Below are 17,677 nucleotides of genomic sequence, written 5' to 3'. Positions count from 1 at the left end.
GTAGTGTGTTCTACTGAAGGTAGAGGAAGTGTGTTCTACTGAAGGTAGAGGAAGTGTGTTCTACTGAAGGTAGAGGAACAGTGTTCTACTGAAGGTAGAGGAACAGTGTTCTACTGAAGGTAGAGGTAGTGTGTTCTACTGAAGGTAGAGGAACTGTGTTCTACTGAAGGTAGAGGAAGTGTGTTCTACTGAAGGTAGAGGAACAGTGTTCTACTGAAGGTAGAGGTAGTGTGTTCTACTGAAGGTAGAGGAACTGTGTTCTACTGAAGGTAGAGGAAGTGTGTTCTACTGAAGATAGAGGAACAGTGTTCTACTGAAGGTAGAGGAACAGTGTTCTACTGAAGGTAGAGGTAGTGTGTTCTACTGAAGGTAGAGGAAGTGTGTTGTACTGAAGGTAGAGAAAGTGTGTTCTACTGAAGGTAGAGGAACAGTGTTCTACTGAAGGTAGATAAACAGTGTTCTACTGAAGGTAGAGGAACAGTGTTCTACTGAAGGTAGAGGTAGTGTGTTCTACTGAACAAATAGGAACTGTGTTCTACTGAAGGTAGAGGAAGTGTGTTCTACTGAAGGTAGAGGAACAGTGTTCTACTGAAGGTAGAGGAACAGTGTTCTACTGAACAAAGAGGAACTGTGTTCTACTGAAGATAGAGGAAGTGTGTTCTACTGAAGGTAGAGGAAGTGTGTTCTACTGAAGGTAGAGGAACAGTGTTCTACTGAAGGTAGAGGAACAGTGTTCTACTGAAGGTAGAGGAACAGTGTTCTACTGAAGGTAAAGGTAGTGTGTTCTACTGAAGGTAGAGGACGTGTTTTCTACTGAAGGTAGAGGAAGTGTGTTCTACTGAAGGTAGAGGAACAGTGTTCTACTGAAGGTAGAGGTAGTGTGTTCTACTGAAGGTAGAGGACGTGTGTTCTACTGAAGGTAGAGGAACTGTGTTCTACTGAAGAAAGAGGAACTGTGTTCTACTGACGAAAGAGGAACTGTGTTCTACTGAAGAAAGAGGAACTGTGTTCTACTGAAGGTAGAGGAAGAGTGTTCTACTGAAGATAGAGGAAGTGTGTTCTACTGAAGGTAGAGGAACTGTGTTCTACTGAAGAAAGAGGAACTGTGTTCTACTGAAGATAGAGGAAGTGTGTTCTACTGACGAAAGAGGAACTGTGTTTTACTGAAGAAAGAGGAACTGTGTTCTACTGAAGGTAGAGGAAGTGTGTTCTACTGAAGGTAGAGGAAGTGTGTTCTACTGAAGGTAGAGGAAGTGTGTTCTACTGAAGGTAGAGGAAGTGTGTTCTACTAAAGAAAGAGGAACTGTGTTCTACTGAAGATAGAGGAAGTGTGTTCTACTGAAGGTAGAGGAACTGTGTTCTACTGAAGGTAGAGGTAGTGTGTTCCACTGAAGATAGAGGAAGTGTGTTCTACTGAAGGTAGAGGAACAGTGTTCTACTGAAGATAGAGGAAGTGTGTTCTACTGAAGATAGAGGAAGTGTGTTCTACTGAAGGTAGAGGAACAGTGTTCTACTGAAGGTAGAGGTAGTGTGTTCCACTGAAGATAGAGGAAGTGTGTTCTACTGAAGGTAGAGGAACAGTGTTCTACTGAAGGTAGAGGTAGTGTGCTCTACTGAAGGTAGAGGTAGTGTGTTCTACTGAAGGTAGAGGTAGTGTGTTCTACTGAAGGTAGAGGAAGTGTGTTCTACTGAACAAAGAGGAACTGTGTTCTTCTGAAGATAGAGGAAGTGTGTTCTACTGAAGGAAGAGGAAGTGTGTTCTACTGAAGGTAGAGGAAGTGTGTTCTACTAAAGAAAGAGGAACTGTGTTCTACTGAATATAGAGGAAGTGTGTTCTACTGAAGAAAAGGAACAGTGTTCTACTAAAGGTAGAGATAGTGTGTTCTACTGAAGGTAGAGGAACTGTGTTCTACTGAAGGTAGAGGTAGTGTGTTCTACTGAAGATAGAGGAAGTGTGTTCAACTGAAGGTAGAGGAACAGTGTTCTACTGAAGGTAGAGGAACTGTGTTCTACTGAAGGTAGAGGAACTGTATTCTACTGAAGGTATAGGTAGTGTGTTCTACTGATGACAGAGGAAGTGTGTTCTACTGAAGAAAGAGGAACAGTGTTCTACTGAAGGTAGAGGTAGTGTGTTCTACTGAAGGTAGAGGTAGTGTGTTCTACTGAAGGTAGAGGTAGTGTGTTCTACTGAAGGTAGAGGAACTGTGTTCTACTGAAAATAGAGGAAGTGTGTTCTACTGAAGGTAGAGGAACAGTGTTCTACTGAAGGTAGAGGAACACTGTTCTACTGAAGGTAGAGGTAGTGTGTTCACTGAAGGTAGAGGAACTGTGTTCTACTGAAGGTAGAGGAAGTGTGTTCTACTGAAGATAGAGGAAGTGTGTTCTACTGAAGGTAGAGGAACAGTGTTCTACTGAAGGTAGAGGAACAGTGTTCTACTGAAGGTAGAGGAACAGTGTTCTACTGAAGGTAGAGGTAGTGTGTTCTACTGAAGATAGAGGAAGTGTGTTCTACTGAAGGTAGAGGAACAGTGTTCTACTGAAGGTAAAGGTAGTGTGTTCTACTGAAGGTAGAGGAACTGTGTTCTACTGAAGATAAAGGAAGTGTGTTCTACTGAAGGTAGAGGAACAGTGTTCTACTGAAGGTAGAGGTAGTGTGTTCTACTGAAGGTAGAGGAACTGTGTTCTACAGAAGATAGAGGAAGTGTGTTCTACTGAAGGTAGAGGAACAGTGTTCTACTGAAGGTAGAGGAACAGTGTTCTACTGAAGGTAGAGGAACAGTGTTCTACTGAAGGTAGAGGAACAGTGTTCTACTGAAGGTAGAGGTAGTGTGTTCTACTGATGGTAGAGGATGTTTGTTCTACTGAAGATAGAGGAAGTGTGTTCTACTGAAGGTAGAGGAACAGTGTTCTACTGAAGGTAGAGGAACAGTGTTCTACTGAAGGTAGAGGTAGTGTGTTCTACTGAAGGTAGAGGAACTGTGTTCTACTGAAGATAGAGGAAGTGTGTTCTACTGAAGGTAGAGAAACTGTGTTCTACTGAAGATAGAGGAAGTGTGTTCTACTGAAGGTAGAGGAACAGTGTTCTACTGAAGGTAGAGGTAGTGTGTTCTACTGAAGGTAGAGGAAGTGTGTTCTACTGAAGATAGAGGAAGTGTGTTCTACTGAAGGTAGAGGAACAGTGTTCTACTGAAGGTAGAGGAACAGTGTTCTACTGAAGGTAGAGGTAGTGTGTTCTACTGAAGGTAGAGGAACTGTGTTCTACTGAAGATAGAGGAAGTGTGTTCTACTGAAGGTAGAGGAACTGTGTTCTACTGAAGATAGAGGAAGTGTGTTCTACTGAAGGTAGAGGAACAGTGTTCTACTGAAGGTAGAGGTAGTGTGTTCTACTGAAGGTAGAGGAAGTGTGTTCTACTGAAGGTAGAGGAAGTGTGTTCTACTGAAGGTAGAGGAACAGTGTTCCACTGAAGGTAGAGGAACAGTGTTCTACTGAAGGTAGAGGTAGTGTGTTCTACTGAAGGTAAAGGAACTGTGTTCTACTGAAGTAAGAGGAACTGTGTTCTACTGAAGATAGAGGAAGTGTGTTCTACTGAAGGTAGAGAAACAGTGTTCTACTGAAGGTAGAGGAACAGTGTTCTACTGAAGGTAGAGGAACAGTGTTCTACTGAAGGTAGAGGTAGTGTGTTCTACTGAAGGTAGAGGAACTGTGTTCTACTGAAGGTAGAGGAAGTGTGTTCTACTGAAGATAGAGGAAGTGTGTTCTACTGAAGGTAGAGGAACAGTGTTCTACTGAAGGTAGAGGTACAGTGTTCTACTGAAGGTAGAGGAAGTGTGTTCTACTGAAGATAGAGGAAGTGTGTTCTACTGACGAAAGAGGAACTGTGTTCTACTGAAGAAAGAGGAACTGTGTTCTACTGAAGGTAGAGGAAGTGTGTTCTACTGAAGGTAGAGGAACAGTGTTCTACTGAAGGTAGAGGTAGTGTGTTCTACTGAAGGTAGAGGAAGTGTGTTCTACTGAAGGTAGAGGAAGTGTTTTCTACTGAAGGTAGAGGAACAGTGTTCTACTGAAGGTAGAGGTAGTGTGTTCTACTGAACAAAGAGGAACTGTGTTCTACTGAAGGTAGAGGAAGTGTGTTCTACTGAAGGTAGAGGAACAATGTTCTACTGAAGGTAGAGGAAGTGTGTTCTACTGAAGGTAGAGGAAGTGTGTTCTACTGAAGGTAGAGGAACAGTGTTCTACTGAAGGTAGAGGAACAGTGTTCTACTGAAGGTAGAGGTAGTGTGTTCTACTGAACAAAGAGGAACTGTGTTCTACTGAAGGTAGAGGAAGTGTGTTCTATTGAAGGTAGAGGAACAGTGTTCTACTGAAGGTAGAGGAACAGTGTTCTACTGAAGATAGAGGTAGTGTGTTCTACTGAAGGTAAAGGAACTGTGTTCTACTGAAGGTAGAGGTAGTGTGTTCTACTGAACAAAGAGGAACTGTTTTCTACTGAAGATAGAGGAAGTGTGTTCTACTGACGAAAGAGGAACTGTGTTCTACTGAAGAAAGAGGAACTGTGTTCTACTGAAGGTAGAGGAAGTGTGTTCTACTGAAGGTAGAGGAACAGTGTTCTACTGAAGGTAGAGGAACAGTGTTCTTCTGAAGGTAGAGGTAGTGTGTTCTACTGAAGGTAGAGGAAGTGTGTTCTACTGAAGGTAGAGGAACAGTGTTCTACTGAAGGTAGAGGAACAGTGTTCTACTGAAGGTAGAGGTAGTGTGTTCTACTGAACAAAGAGGAACTGTGTTCTACTGAAGGTAGAGGAAGTGTGTTCTATTGGAGGTAGAGGAACAGTGTTCTACTGAAGGTAGAGGAACAGTGTTCTACTGAAGGTAGAGGTAGTGTGTTCTACTGAACAAAGAGGAACTGTTTTCTACTGAAGATAGAGGAAGTGTGTTCTACTGACGAAAGAGGAACTGTGTTCTACTGAAGAAAGAGGAACTGTGTTCTACTTAAAGTAGAGGAAGTGTGTTCTACTGAAGGTAGAGGAACAGTGTTCTACTGAAGGTAGAGGAAGTGTGTTCTACTGAAGGTAGAGGAACAGTGTTCTACTGAAGGTAGAGGTAGTGTGTTCTACTGAAGGTAGAGGAAGTGTGTTCTACTGAAGGTAGAGGAAGTGTGTTCTACTGAAGGTAGAGGAACAGTGTTCTACTGAAGGTAGAGGAACAGTGTTCTACTGAAGGTAGAGGTAGTGTGTTCTACTGAAGGTAGAGGAACTGTGTTCTACTGAAGGTAGAGGAAGTGTGTTCTACTGAAGGTAGAGGAACAGTGTTCTACTGAAGGTAGAGGTAGTGTGTTCTACTGAAGGTAGAGGAACTGTGTTCTACTGAAGGTAGAGGAAGTGTGTTCTACTGAAGGTAGAGGAACAGTGTTCTACTGAAGGTAGAGGAACAGTGTTCTACTGAAGGTAGAGGTAGTGTGTTCTACTGAAGGTAGAGGAAGTGTGTTGTACTGAAGGTAGAGAAAGTGTGTTCTACTGAAGGTAGAGGAACAGTGTTCTACTGAAGGTAGAGGAACAGTGTTCTACTGAAGGTAGAGGTAGTGTGTTCTACTGAACAAATAGGAACTGTGTTCTACTGAAGGTAGAGGAAGTGTGTTCTACTGAAGGTAGAGGAACAGTGTTCTACTGAAGGTAGAGGAACAGTGTTCTACTGAACAAAGAGGAACTGTGTTCTACTGAAGATAGAGGAAGTGTGTTCTACTGAAGGTAGAGGAAGTGTGTTCTACTGAAGGTAGAGGAACAGTGTTCTACTGAAGGTAGAGGAACAGTGTTCTACTGAAGGTAGAGGAACAGTGTTCTACTGAAGGTAGAGGACGTGTTTTCTACTGAAGGTAGAGGAAGTGTGTTCTACTGAAGGTAGAGGAACAGTGTTCTACTGAAGGTAGAGGAACAGTGTTCTACTGAAGGTAGAGGTAGTGTGTTCTACTGAACAAATAGGAACTGTGTTCTACTGAAGGTAGAGGAAGTGTGTTCTACTGAAGGTAGAGGAACAGTGTTCTACTGAAGGTAGAGGAACAGTGTTCTACTGAACAAAGAGGAACTGTGTTCTACTGAAGATAGAGGAAGTGTGTTCTACTGAAGGTAGAGGAAGTGTGTCTACTGAAGGTAGAGGAACAGTGTTCTACTGAAGGTAGAGGAACAGTGTTCTACTGAAGGTAGAGGAACAGTGTTCTACTGAAGGTAGAGGTAGTGTGTTCTACTGAAAGTAGAGGACGTGTTTTCTACTGAAGGTAGAGGAAGTGTGTTCTACTGAAGGTAGAGGAACAGTGTTCTACTGAAGGTAGAGGTAGTGTGTTCTACTGAAGGTAGAGGACGTGTGTTCTACTGAAGGTAGAGGAACTGTGTTCTACTGAAGAAAGAGGAACTGTGTTCTACTGAAGAAAGAGGAAGTGTGTTCTACTGAAGGTAGAGGAAGTGTGTTCTACTGAAGGTAGAGGAAGTGTGTTCTACTAAAGAAAGAGGAACTGTGTTCTACTGAAGATAGAGGAAGTGTGTTCTACTGAAGGTAGAGGAACAGTGTTCTACTGAACAAAGAGGAACTGTGTTCTACTGAAGATAGAGGAAGTGTGTTCTACTGAAGGTAGAGGAAGTGTGTTCTACTGAAGGTAGAGGAACAGTGTTCTACTGAAGGTAGAGGAACAGTGTTCTACTGAAGGTAGAGGAAGTGTGTTCTACTGAAGATAGAGGAAGTGTGTTCTACTGAAGGTAGAGGAACTGTGTTCTACTGAAGAAAGAAGAACTGTGTTCTACTGAAGATAGAGGAAGTGTGTTCTACTGACGAAAGAGGAACTGTGTTTTACTGAAGAAAGAGGAACTGTGTTCTACTGAAGGTAGAGGAAGTGTGTTCTACTGAAGGTAGAGGAAGTGTGTTCTACTGAAGGTAGAGGAAGTGTGTTCTACTGAAGGTAGAGGAAGTGTGTTCTACTAAAGAAAGAGGAACTGTGTTCTACTGAAGATAGAGGAAGTGTGTTCTACTGAAGGTAGAGGAACTGTGTTCTACTGAAGGTAGAGGAACTGTGTTCTACTGAAGGTAGAGGTAGTGTGTTCCACTGAAGATAGAGGAAGTGTGTTCTACTGAAGGTAGAGGAACAGTGTTCTACTGAAGATAGAGGAAGTGTGTTCTACTGAAGATAGAGGAAGTGTGTTCTACTGAAGGTAGAGGAACAGTGTTCTACTGAAGGTAGAGGTAGTGTGTTCCACTGAAGATAGAGGAAGTGTGTTCTACTGAAGGTAGAGGAACAGTGTTCTACTGAAGGTAGAGGTAGTGTGCTCTACTGAAGGTAGAGGTAGTGTGTTCTACTGAAGGTAGAGGTAGTGTGTTCTACTGAACAAAGAGGAACTGTGTTCTTCTGAAGATAGAGGAAGTGTGTTCTACTGAAGGTAGAGGAAGTGTGTTCTACTGAAGGTAGAGGAAGTGTGTTCTACTGAAGGTAGAGGAAGTGTGTTCTACTAAAGAAAGAGGAACTGTGTTCTACTGAATATAGAGGAAGTGTGTTCTACTGAAGAAAGAGGAACAGTGTTCTACTAAAGGTAGAGATAGTGTGTTCTACTGAAGGTAGAGGAACTGTGTTCTACTGAAGGTAGAGGTAGTGTGTTCTACTGAAGATAGAGGAAGTGTGTTCAACTGAAGGTAGAGGAACAGTGTTCTACTGAAGGTAGAGGAACTGTGTTCTACTGAAGGTAGAGGAACTGTATTCTACTGAAGGTAGAGGTAGTGTGTTCTACTGATGACAGAGGAAGTGTGTTCTACTGAAGAGAAGAGGAACAGTGTTCTACTGAAGGTAGAGGTAGTGTGTTCTACTGAAGGTAGAGGTAGTGTGTTCTACTGAAGGTAGAGGTAGTGTGTTCTACTGAAGGTAGAGGAACTGTTTTCTACTGAAAATAGAGGAAGTGTGTTCTACTGAAGGTAGAGGAACAGTGTTCTACTGAAGGTAGAGGAACACTGTTCTACTGAAGGTAGAGGTAGTGTGTTCTACTGAAGGTAGAGGAACTGTGTTCTACTGAAGGTAGAGGGAAGTGTGTTCTACTGAAGATAGAGGAAGTGTGTTCTACTGAAGGTAGAGGAACAGTGTTCTACTGAAGGTAGAGGAACAGTGTTCTACTGAAGGTAGAGGAACAGTGTTCTACTGAAGGTAGAGGTAGTGTGTTCTACTGAAGATAGAGGAAGTGTGTTCTACTGAAGGTAGAGGAACAGTGTTCTACTGAAGGTAAAGGTAGTGTGTTCTACTGAAGGTAGAGGAACTGTGTTCTACTGAAGATAGAGGAAGTGTGTTCTACTGAAGGTAGAGGAACAGTGTTCTACTGAAGGTAGAGGTAGTGTGTTCTACTGAAGGTAGAGGAACTGTGTTCTACAGAAGATAGAGGAAGTGTGTTCTACTGAAGGTAGAGGAACAGTGTTCTACTGAGAACAAGGTAGAGGAACAGTGTTCTACTGAAGGTAGAGGAACAGTGTTCTACTGAAGGTAGAGGTAGTGTGTTCTACTGATGGTAGAGGATGTTTGTTCTACTGAAGATAGAGGAAGTGTGTTCTACTGAAGGTAGAGGAACAGTGTTCTACTGAAGGTAGAGGAACAGTGTTCTACTGAAGGTAGAGGTAGTGTGTTCTACTGAAGGTAGAGGAACTGTGTTCTACTGAAGATAGAGGAAGTGTGTTCTACTGAAGGTAGAGAAACTGTGTTCTACTGAAGATAGAGGAAGTGTGTTCTACTGAAGGTAGAGGAACAGTGTTCTACTGAAGGTAGAGGTAGTGTGTTCTACTGAAGGTAGAGGAAGTGTGTTCTACTGAAGGTAGAGGAAGTGTGTTCTACTGAAGGTAGAGGAACAGTGTTCCACTGAAGGTAGAGGAACAGTGTTCTACTGAAGGTAGAGGTAGTGTGTTCTACTGAAGGTAAAGGAACTGTGTTCTACTGAAGGAAGAGGAACTGTGTTCTACTGAAGGTAGAGGAACTGTGTTCTACTGAAGATAGAGGAAGTGTGTTCTACTGAAAGTAGAGGAACAGTGTTCTACTGAAGGTAGAGGAACAGTGTTCTACTGAAGGTAGAGGAACAGTGTTCTACTGAAGGTAGAGGTAGTGTGTTCTACTGAAGGTAGAGGAACTGTGTTCTACTGAAGGTGGAGGAAGTGTGTTCTACTGAAGATAGAGGAAGTGTGTTCTACTGAAGGTAGAGGAACAGTGTTCTACTGAAGGTAGAGGTACAGTGTTCTACTGAAGGTAGAGGAAGTGTGTTCTATTGAAGATAGAGGAAGTGTGTTCTACTGACGAAAGAGGAACTGTGTTCTACTGAAGAAAGAGGAACTGTGTTCTACTGAAGGTAGAGGAAGTGTGTTCTACTGAAGGTAGAGGAACAGTGTTCTACTGAAGGTAGAGGTAGTGTGTTCTACTGAAGGTAGAGGAAGTGTGTTCTACTGAAGGTAGAGGAAGTGTTTTCTACTGAAGGTAGAGGAACAGTGTTCTACTGAAGAAAGAGGAAGTGTGTTCTACTGAAGATAGAGGAAGTGTGTTCTACTGAAGGTAGAGGTAGTGTGTTCTACTGAAGATAGAGGAAGTGTGTTCTACTGAAGGTAGAGGAACTGTGTTCTACTGAAGATAGAGGAAGTGTGTTCTACTGAAGATAGAGGAAGTGTGTTCTACTGAAGGTAGAGGTAGTGTGTTCTACTGTAGATAGAGGAACTGTGTTCAGAGAGAAACTGATCTTGTGACTTGTAGATTGCGAGTCGAGTGCTTTAACCACCAGGCGAAGAAAAGAAAATGAAGTTGCAGTAACTTAGACTAGAATGTGTGTGTACCATTACTAGCATGCTTTAACTCAGATGAGATATTATGTATACTGTTATTAGCATGCTTTAACTCAGATGAGAAGTGATGTGTACCATCAAGTGATGACGAGAAAACCAACTTGTAGAGAAATGTGTATGTAAAAACGGTTGTTTGGGTTAAGAGAATTTTTTTGTAGAGGAGCGAACGTTTCGACCTCCTTCGGTCATCGTCAGGTTCACAAAGAAAGAAAGAGGTAACTGACCAATAGCTGACCACATATTTGTAGGAGGTTGTGTGACTGGATGTAGGAATGTAGAGAGCGTGCTTAGATGTTTGATTATATTTATTAATATAGGTATAAAGGCTTTCCTTTGTATTGGTTTATTTTGGGTTTGAGTAATTGTATTAGTAAGGCTTCTGTAATTTTCCCTTTGTTTATGTTTGTTTCTTTATTTGGTATTTGAGTGTTTTCTATGGTTATGTCGCGTTTATTTGACTTGCATGTTCAAAAACGTGTGATGGTGAACTTTTGTGTTCTTTGAATCTGGTTTTCAATTTTCTACTTGTTTCTCCAATACAGAAGTCGTGGCAGTTATCACATTGTATTTTATAAATAATGTTGGTGTCGTGTTTGTCAGTGTAGATTTTACATAGTATAGACCTCAGTTTTGTGCCTGGTTTTTGAATAAATTTGGTATTAACTGGAATGTCATATTTTGTTACTAGTCTTTGCCAAATGTTGGTTATTTTTCTGCTGATGTCAGGAATATATGGTATGCAGCGGAATATGGTTTCGTGATTTTTTGATTCGTGAGATATATTTACTTTTGTTAGTTGATTTTACTTTCTGTCTAGGTGTGTGCGTATAATGTTTTCTACGGTTTGTGGAGGAAACTTATTAATGCTGATGAAGCATTGTTTTATGTTGTCTAATTCGTCGTAAATTTTATCTGGTGAGCACAGTTTTATGGCTGTGTTTATTTAATTTCTTAGTATGTTGAGTTTTTGCTTTATTTCATGTGCTGAGTTCCAAGGAATGCACCGTCCAGTGTGTGTGATTTTTCGGTGGATTTCAGATGGATTCCCAGATGAGAAGTGATGTGTACCACTATTAGCATGCTTTAATTCAGATGGGAAGTGATTTGCACCATTATTAGCATGCTTTAACTTAGATGAGAAGTGATGTGTACATTACTAGCATGCTTTAACTCGATTAGATATGATGTGTACCATTATTAGCATGCTTTAACTCAGATGAGAAGTGATGTGTACCATACATCACATACGCCAAATTATGAGTAAATACATCCACACGAAGAAGTAGAAGATGTCGTTGTTGTTATTACTTTTTCCTTTGTCATCAAAGGAATATCTTAAATAACTGTTTGTCTATACTCTAAGTTTTGCATTCCCAAAGAAACAAGACAATCCAAGAAGGAGGAATGATGTAGATACAATGGTTAAAACATCCTGATATTCTAGATCCAATAGTACTTCAAACCCCTGGTAACGAGGTTGTCTATGCACTTGTATGTATAATTATTTGTAAAATATTTGACAATTCTTCTCTAGAAGCATATAAAACTTTCATTATCATTGAAGAATTGGATGTTTGATAAGAAATCTAACTAAACAGCACGAACCTAAACGCACTGCAGGAAAACAAAGCCGAAAAATATTTAATTATCTGATATACGTGAGAAGTAATAACTTATTACCGTATTCTTCAGTCCTTTGTTTTGTTTGTATATTTGTGCGAAGTTACACGAGGGCATCTCACTAGTTGTTCTTATTTCTGAAATGATAAATTAGAGGGAGGTCGCTGGACAAGTGATCTCACGTCCAACCCTTGCGCAGCTCAACACAAACAACGAGATTTAATTGGTTTTCTTTTAACAGAGACACAGCCCAAGAATGTGAAATGAGATTTTATTTTTGTAGCAACAGCTTAACGTAAACCATCAAGCCCAATTCGATGATAAATACAGAATAAAATTAGTTGCTATCTAAACTGTTAATATAGATCACTCTTAGAATACGTTTCTAGAAATACACACAGCATTCCTTTGAACTTTATATGAAATTACCATATGAAGGCTTATGCTGATTGTTTTGTTTGTTTGTTTTTGAATTTCGCGCAAAGCTACACGAGGGCTATCAGCGCTAGTCGTCACCGCCCACCGCCAACTCTTTGGCTACTCTTTTACTAACAAATAGTGGGATTCACTGTCACTTTATAACGCCCCAACGGTTGAGAGGATGAGCATGTTTGGTGTGAGTGGAATTGGAACCCGTGACCCTAAGATTGCGAGTCAAGCGCCTTAACCACCTGGCTATGCCGGGCCTGGCTTATGTTAATCTTATGGTATTTGAGATAACCTTTCGATAGTATGTTTATGGTCGACATTTATATTTGTGATCAAATTATAAGGTATTTTATTTAACATATAAAGACATTGTTTATGGTTATTACAAACGCACAAGGAATATATTAGTAATTTTTGGACAGGAAAGCTGAGGTGAGATCTGCGAGTAAAGTGACGTTGATTCTTAGATTTCGATATTTTCATTAAATTGATTGAAAGACATATAAAAAGGTATATCTAGTATATATAGCACTTTAAGTAGACGTATTTAAACTTTTAGGGTTACCGCGCTATTCATAACATCAGATCTTTCGAACCTAAGGCCGTCAAGATACTTATTACAACAGTGTTGATAGAGCCAACGTTTTGTCCATAAATGGGCTTCAAAGAAAACACGTTAATTAAATGTCAGAACTATAACAGCCCTTCAGGCTTGTTCTATAAATCTATCTGCTCCATCGTAACCGTCAACCAATGGAAATATAGTAGGCGTTGCCTATAATATCATTTAGATGCCACGTATTAACCTTTCCCATATACGGTTCTTTGTTATTGTATTACCTTGTCTTTTCTCACAGCTCGTGCGAAGAGATACAACATTTTGACGTGACAGACAGATAGATTATTAGATAGAGTCAAATATTAATTGCATGAAGTGCGGAAACTGCATAACTTTGAAACGTGAAAAGCCATTGTTATATATGAAACTTGGGCTGACTTATTATTGCCACTCACTGCATTTTATATTTTGTACCAACGTTCTACAAATAATGGCTAGGTCGGTTTTAGATCATACATTTTGACAACTTTTTATAAATCCTCTGTTTTGCAGGACCTCAACTTCAAAGATTATATTAAGCAATCCAAAAGCGAAAAGGTTTGTCGGGACTTTACCGGTAAAATTTTATATGCATGTGGTCTAGAATTTTCTGCTGCTCTGCTCATAAAAAAAAAACCCCATCAATTTCGAACTTTATCATCAAATTCTTGTTGATAATAAAACCACGAGATATGCATAGCTTCATCACAATAGTCGGAAGGTCTACTTTTGTAAGCTTAACCTCCAATTTCCAAATGAGGTTATTACTACAAATCGACTTCGAGAGTGGTTTATGAGTCTTTCTGTCTTAAACTGCGCGAATTTTTTCAACTTCTGTTGAGAACGCTGAATTTCTCTTTCATTAAAATGATTTTTTTTTGTTTATAATACAAAATCATTTTATATAGATGGCAGTAACATATCTTCCAGATATTAGGCATAAACGTATGCTGACACACTAGTATATAAGCACAAGGTAATTGTTCTTAACCCTCTGTATTAAGTCTGTACAATAAATGTGACCATAAAACGTTATTAAAATAATTTGTATTAATTGATGAGAAGATCACCAGGAAACCATTGAAGTGAATATAAAAGTTGAACTATTCATATTTGCTTTATTTACTTATTTATTTTCATATGATATCATATGGTTCTCTCACAGTAATCGGCCCACGCTAGCACAGCGGTATGTCTTCGGATTTACAACGCTAAAATCAGGAGTTTAATTACCCTAGCTGGGCTCAGCAGATAGCCCGATGTGGTTTTGCTATAAGGAAACATAAACACACTCAAAGTCATCGATACCGATAATGGTTGTTGGTTGATTATTTTATTATGTTTTAGTCTTTTCAACGAAGACTCGCATCTCAATTTCGTTATTACAAATTTTATATAGAGGTTCGATACCTATAGAATTTTCTTACTTTTCTATATGTGCGGATTGAAAACTGTCACCGTGTTCCTTTTAATAGACTACGAACAAATACTCTTAAAATGTACAATAAAAAGTCAGCGGTGTGTCTGCGTACTAACAACGCTAAAAACCGGGTTTCGATACCCGCGGGGTTCAGAGCACAGATAGTCCATTGTGTAGCTTTGTGCTTAATACAAAACAAACAAAGTACAATAAAAATATGGAAGTGTTAAACCTTTATTTCATAATATTGATACCTGTTGTAGTCTGTTTGTTTTTTTAAATTATAAATAAAAATATATTTTAGGACTATATGTTTATTAAACAGTATTTAGTACCTTTAAAAAGGCCAAACGAAATATTAAAAACAACAAGAGCACTGAATGGGATATGGCGACCGGTGCCTCGTGCCTTGCTTTGTTACTTGATATCTTCACGTGAAACAATAGTTAAATCGTACTGGTATTATTGTAACAAATCCTATACCGGTATCAAATAGGGATATGTGAAATAACTTTTAATATAAAATAGTGTTGGGGGTGGTCCAGCATCGCCAGGTAGTTAGAGCTCTGCGTTCGCATTCTGTGGGTCGCGGGTTCGAATCTCCGTCACACCAAACATTCTCCCTCTTCTATCTGTGGGATCGTTATAATGTTACGTCAGTAAAGAATTCGCTCAAGAATTAGCGGTGGGTGATGTTATTATCTGTTTTCCATCTAGGTTTACATTGCTAAATTAGGAACGGCTAACGTAGATAGCCCGCGTGTAGCTTTGCGCGAAATTTATAAACAAACAAATCAAAGCTACACCACGTGCTATGTACACAGTGAATATCGAAATCCAGCTTTTAGTGTTATAAGTCTACAGAATTACTGTTGAACCATTGATGTGTATGTCAAATAAGGCTGGTGTCACAGAGGCAAATTAAAGTTTTTAAGTTTCAGTTTTGTAGTCCTTTAACATTAAAAACATTTAGATAGTAATAATATAGTTACAATTAACTTATTCATTTTGTTACACTGTCGAGAACGCTTCCAAGCTCCTTTTGTGGTAAAATTCAACAATATACGTCGTCGCTTAGTAAGATAACTATCGCCTGATTGGTCTTAAGCCAACTATGGTTTTAATGTTGAATTAGTACTAGAAATGCACGACCGCATACAGCAAAATGTCATTTTTATTTGATTAGACACTGAACATTTTGTTCTACAGCTTCTATAGAATTATTAATTAAAACACAAAACAAAACAGACAATACAAAGCTTCAAACATTGAGTGTCTAATTAAATTAAAATAACATTTCGGTTTTATCAGGTCGTTTATTTCTAGCATTTTAATCAAAATGTGCTACAGAGTTTATGATAAATGTTCAATATTCATGTTGATTTGTTAGAAACGTTTGTTTTCGTTCTTTAGTTTTGGGCCCGGCATGGCCAAGCGTCTTAAGGCGTTCGACTCGTAATCCGAGGGTCGCGAGTTCGAATCTCCATAACACTAAACATAGTCGCCCTATCAGTGGTTGGAGCGTTATAATGTGACGGTCAACCCCATTATTCGTTGGTAAAAGAGTAGCCTAAGAGTTGGCAGTGGGTGGTGATGATTACCTGCCTTCTCTCTAGTCATACACTACTAAATTAGGGACGGCTAGCCCAGATGGTCCTCGTGTAGCTTTGTGCGAAATTCAAACAAAGTAACTAAAATTTTTAAACAGATTTAAGTGGTAAATAAATGTTAACTAATAAATATTATTTTGGTATTTATACGTTATCTACTTGGCCATAACACATAAAGAAACATAGACTTCATTACAACCAAATATTTTAAATCCTCGATACGTTCGAAAGAGTTACAAATTTTGCCAGAATATCCGCACTACGTTTTTCGTTTCCTGACCTAGCATACAGTAAAAGGGCTGAAGAGTACCATTTAAGTCTCTTTCATTGGGCACATGGACTTTTGTTTACAATATTATTTCATTTTCTACATAGTCTTTTTTTTTAAATGTGGTGATTAATTGACTACTCCTAGATTCATGAAATACGTTAAAGTAGCTACATTTTGGAGGTGCAGATGTATTTATTTTAGTTAATGTCTATAAACTTCATTAATTATTCAACAAATCTTTCCCGTCTCATTTGACGGACATTTATATTAGTACTTTCATATCGATGTTAAGTGTCTTCTTTTTTCAGCTGCGGCAAATAGGCTCATAGAATGGCTACGATTTGTTGTTTTTCAAGTAAAAATGCCCCCCCCCTCCTTCAGTGGCTCAGCGGTATGTCTGCGAACTTACAACGCTAAAAACAGGGTTTCGATAAACGTGGTGGGCAGAGCACAGATAGCCCATTGTGTAGCTTTGTGCTTAATTCAAAAAACAACAGCATCAGGTACAAATTTTAGCTCATAGCTTCGCCATCTCTTGACTGATTTGAGATATAACTACAGTTTTGAACTGGGGATGGGGTGTTAAACTCTTTCGATTGGTGTATTTGATCTCATGGGTTAATTTACTCTAGTCCTGTTTAAAAGAATTTCAGTTTGGGGGTAGATGGAAAGATATACTGATGATTACTAAAATTGAATCGGGTATACGCGAGCCCAAGTTTGGTATTGTTGGTGCACACAAAAAAAGAAACTAATAAAAAAGGTATATTGGATTGATTTACTCTAAGTCTGTCCAATAGTTTCAAATGCTGCGAGTACTGAGAATTCCTTCTGAAGTATGAAATTATAAGACCCCCAACCAGAATGTGTCAACTCTATCAAAATTCAGTTTTATACATTACTATTATGGCAACCGAAATAATGAATAAATTAGCATTTTCTGGTGATTGGTTTTTGTTCTTTTAATTTCGCGCAAAGCTACACTAGCTACATCTGCGCTATCCCTCCCTAATTTAGCTGTGTAAGGAGAGAGGGAAGGTAGCTAGTCATCACCACCCACCGCCAGCTGTTAGGCTACTCTTTTACCAACGAATAGTAGGATTGAGTGTCACATAATAACGTTCCCATGCCTAAAAGAGCCAAAATGTTTGGTGTGACGGGGATTCGAACCTATAACCCTCAAATTACGAGCCGCGTGCCCTAACCACCTAGCCATCTCAGACCAGCGAGAAGTAACAAGTTTCTGTTTCCATAGTAAGTTAAACATGATTGTTTTCTTTGTTATAAAATGCGAAATGTTTGGTGTTGTTGTTACTACGAGAGTTTAGCAACCCATAAAGTCTTGTTTCTTTAGGAACCTTTCTATTTGTTGACCTTGAGAAAGCACATTTCCACTTAGAGGTAATTTTGTTATGGTCAATTTTTCAAATTGTCAAAATCTTTGTCTTTTCTTTTTTTTTCTGTTCATAAAAACGCATTAAATTCTATTTTTATCCTCTCAAGGCTTGAGTAAAAGTTTGGTTCTATGTCATAGGAGAGGAAAACGTTTTAAATCTGGAGGAACACAACTCTTAACCGGCACTTTTTAGAATTTGTTCTGATATGCCAAAAGAAAATTCCAATTTAAATCGAGCTAATAAAATTGCTGGCAACTAAAACCCGCCTTACATTTCTTATTCTATTCTTTTTTATCGACTTTAATATATTTTAATAATATAGAGTTTATTTTTTTAAGAGGGTCCCTCCAGGACTTGCAAAGAAAAAGGGGGCACGTGTTCCCTCGTTCAAATCACATGATAATTTTTGTGATTTAAATTCACAGCGAACATTACGATCAATGTTTCAAAGGTCAAAGTTCAAGGTCAAGATCGATACTGCTGTATATTACTATTTAATA

Source organism: Tachypleus tridentatus, chromosome 5 (assembly GCF_004210375.1).
Source record: "Tachypleus tridentatus isolate NWPU-2018 chromosome 5, ASM421037v1, whole genome shotgun sequence".
NCBI classification, from domain to species: domain Eukaryota; kingdom Metazoa; phylum Arthropoda; class Merostomata; order Xiphosura; family Limulidae; genus Tachypleus; species Tachypleus tridentatus.
This window is presented reverse-complemented; position numbering follows the sequence as displayed.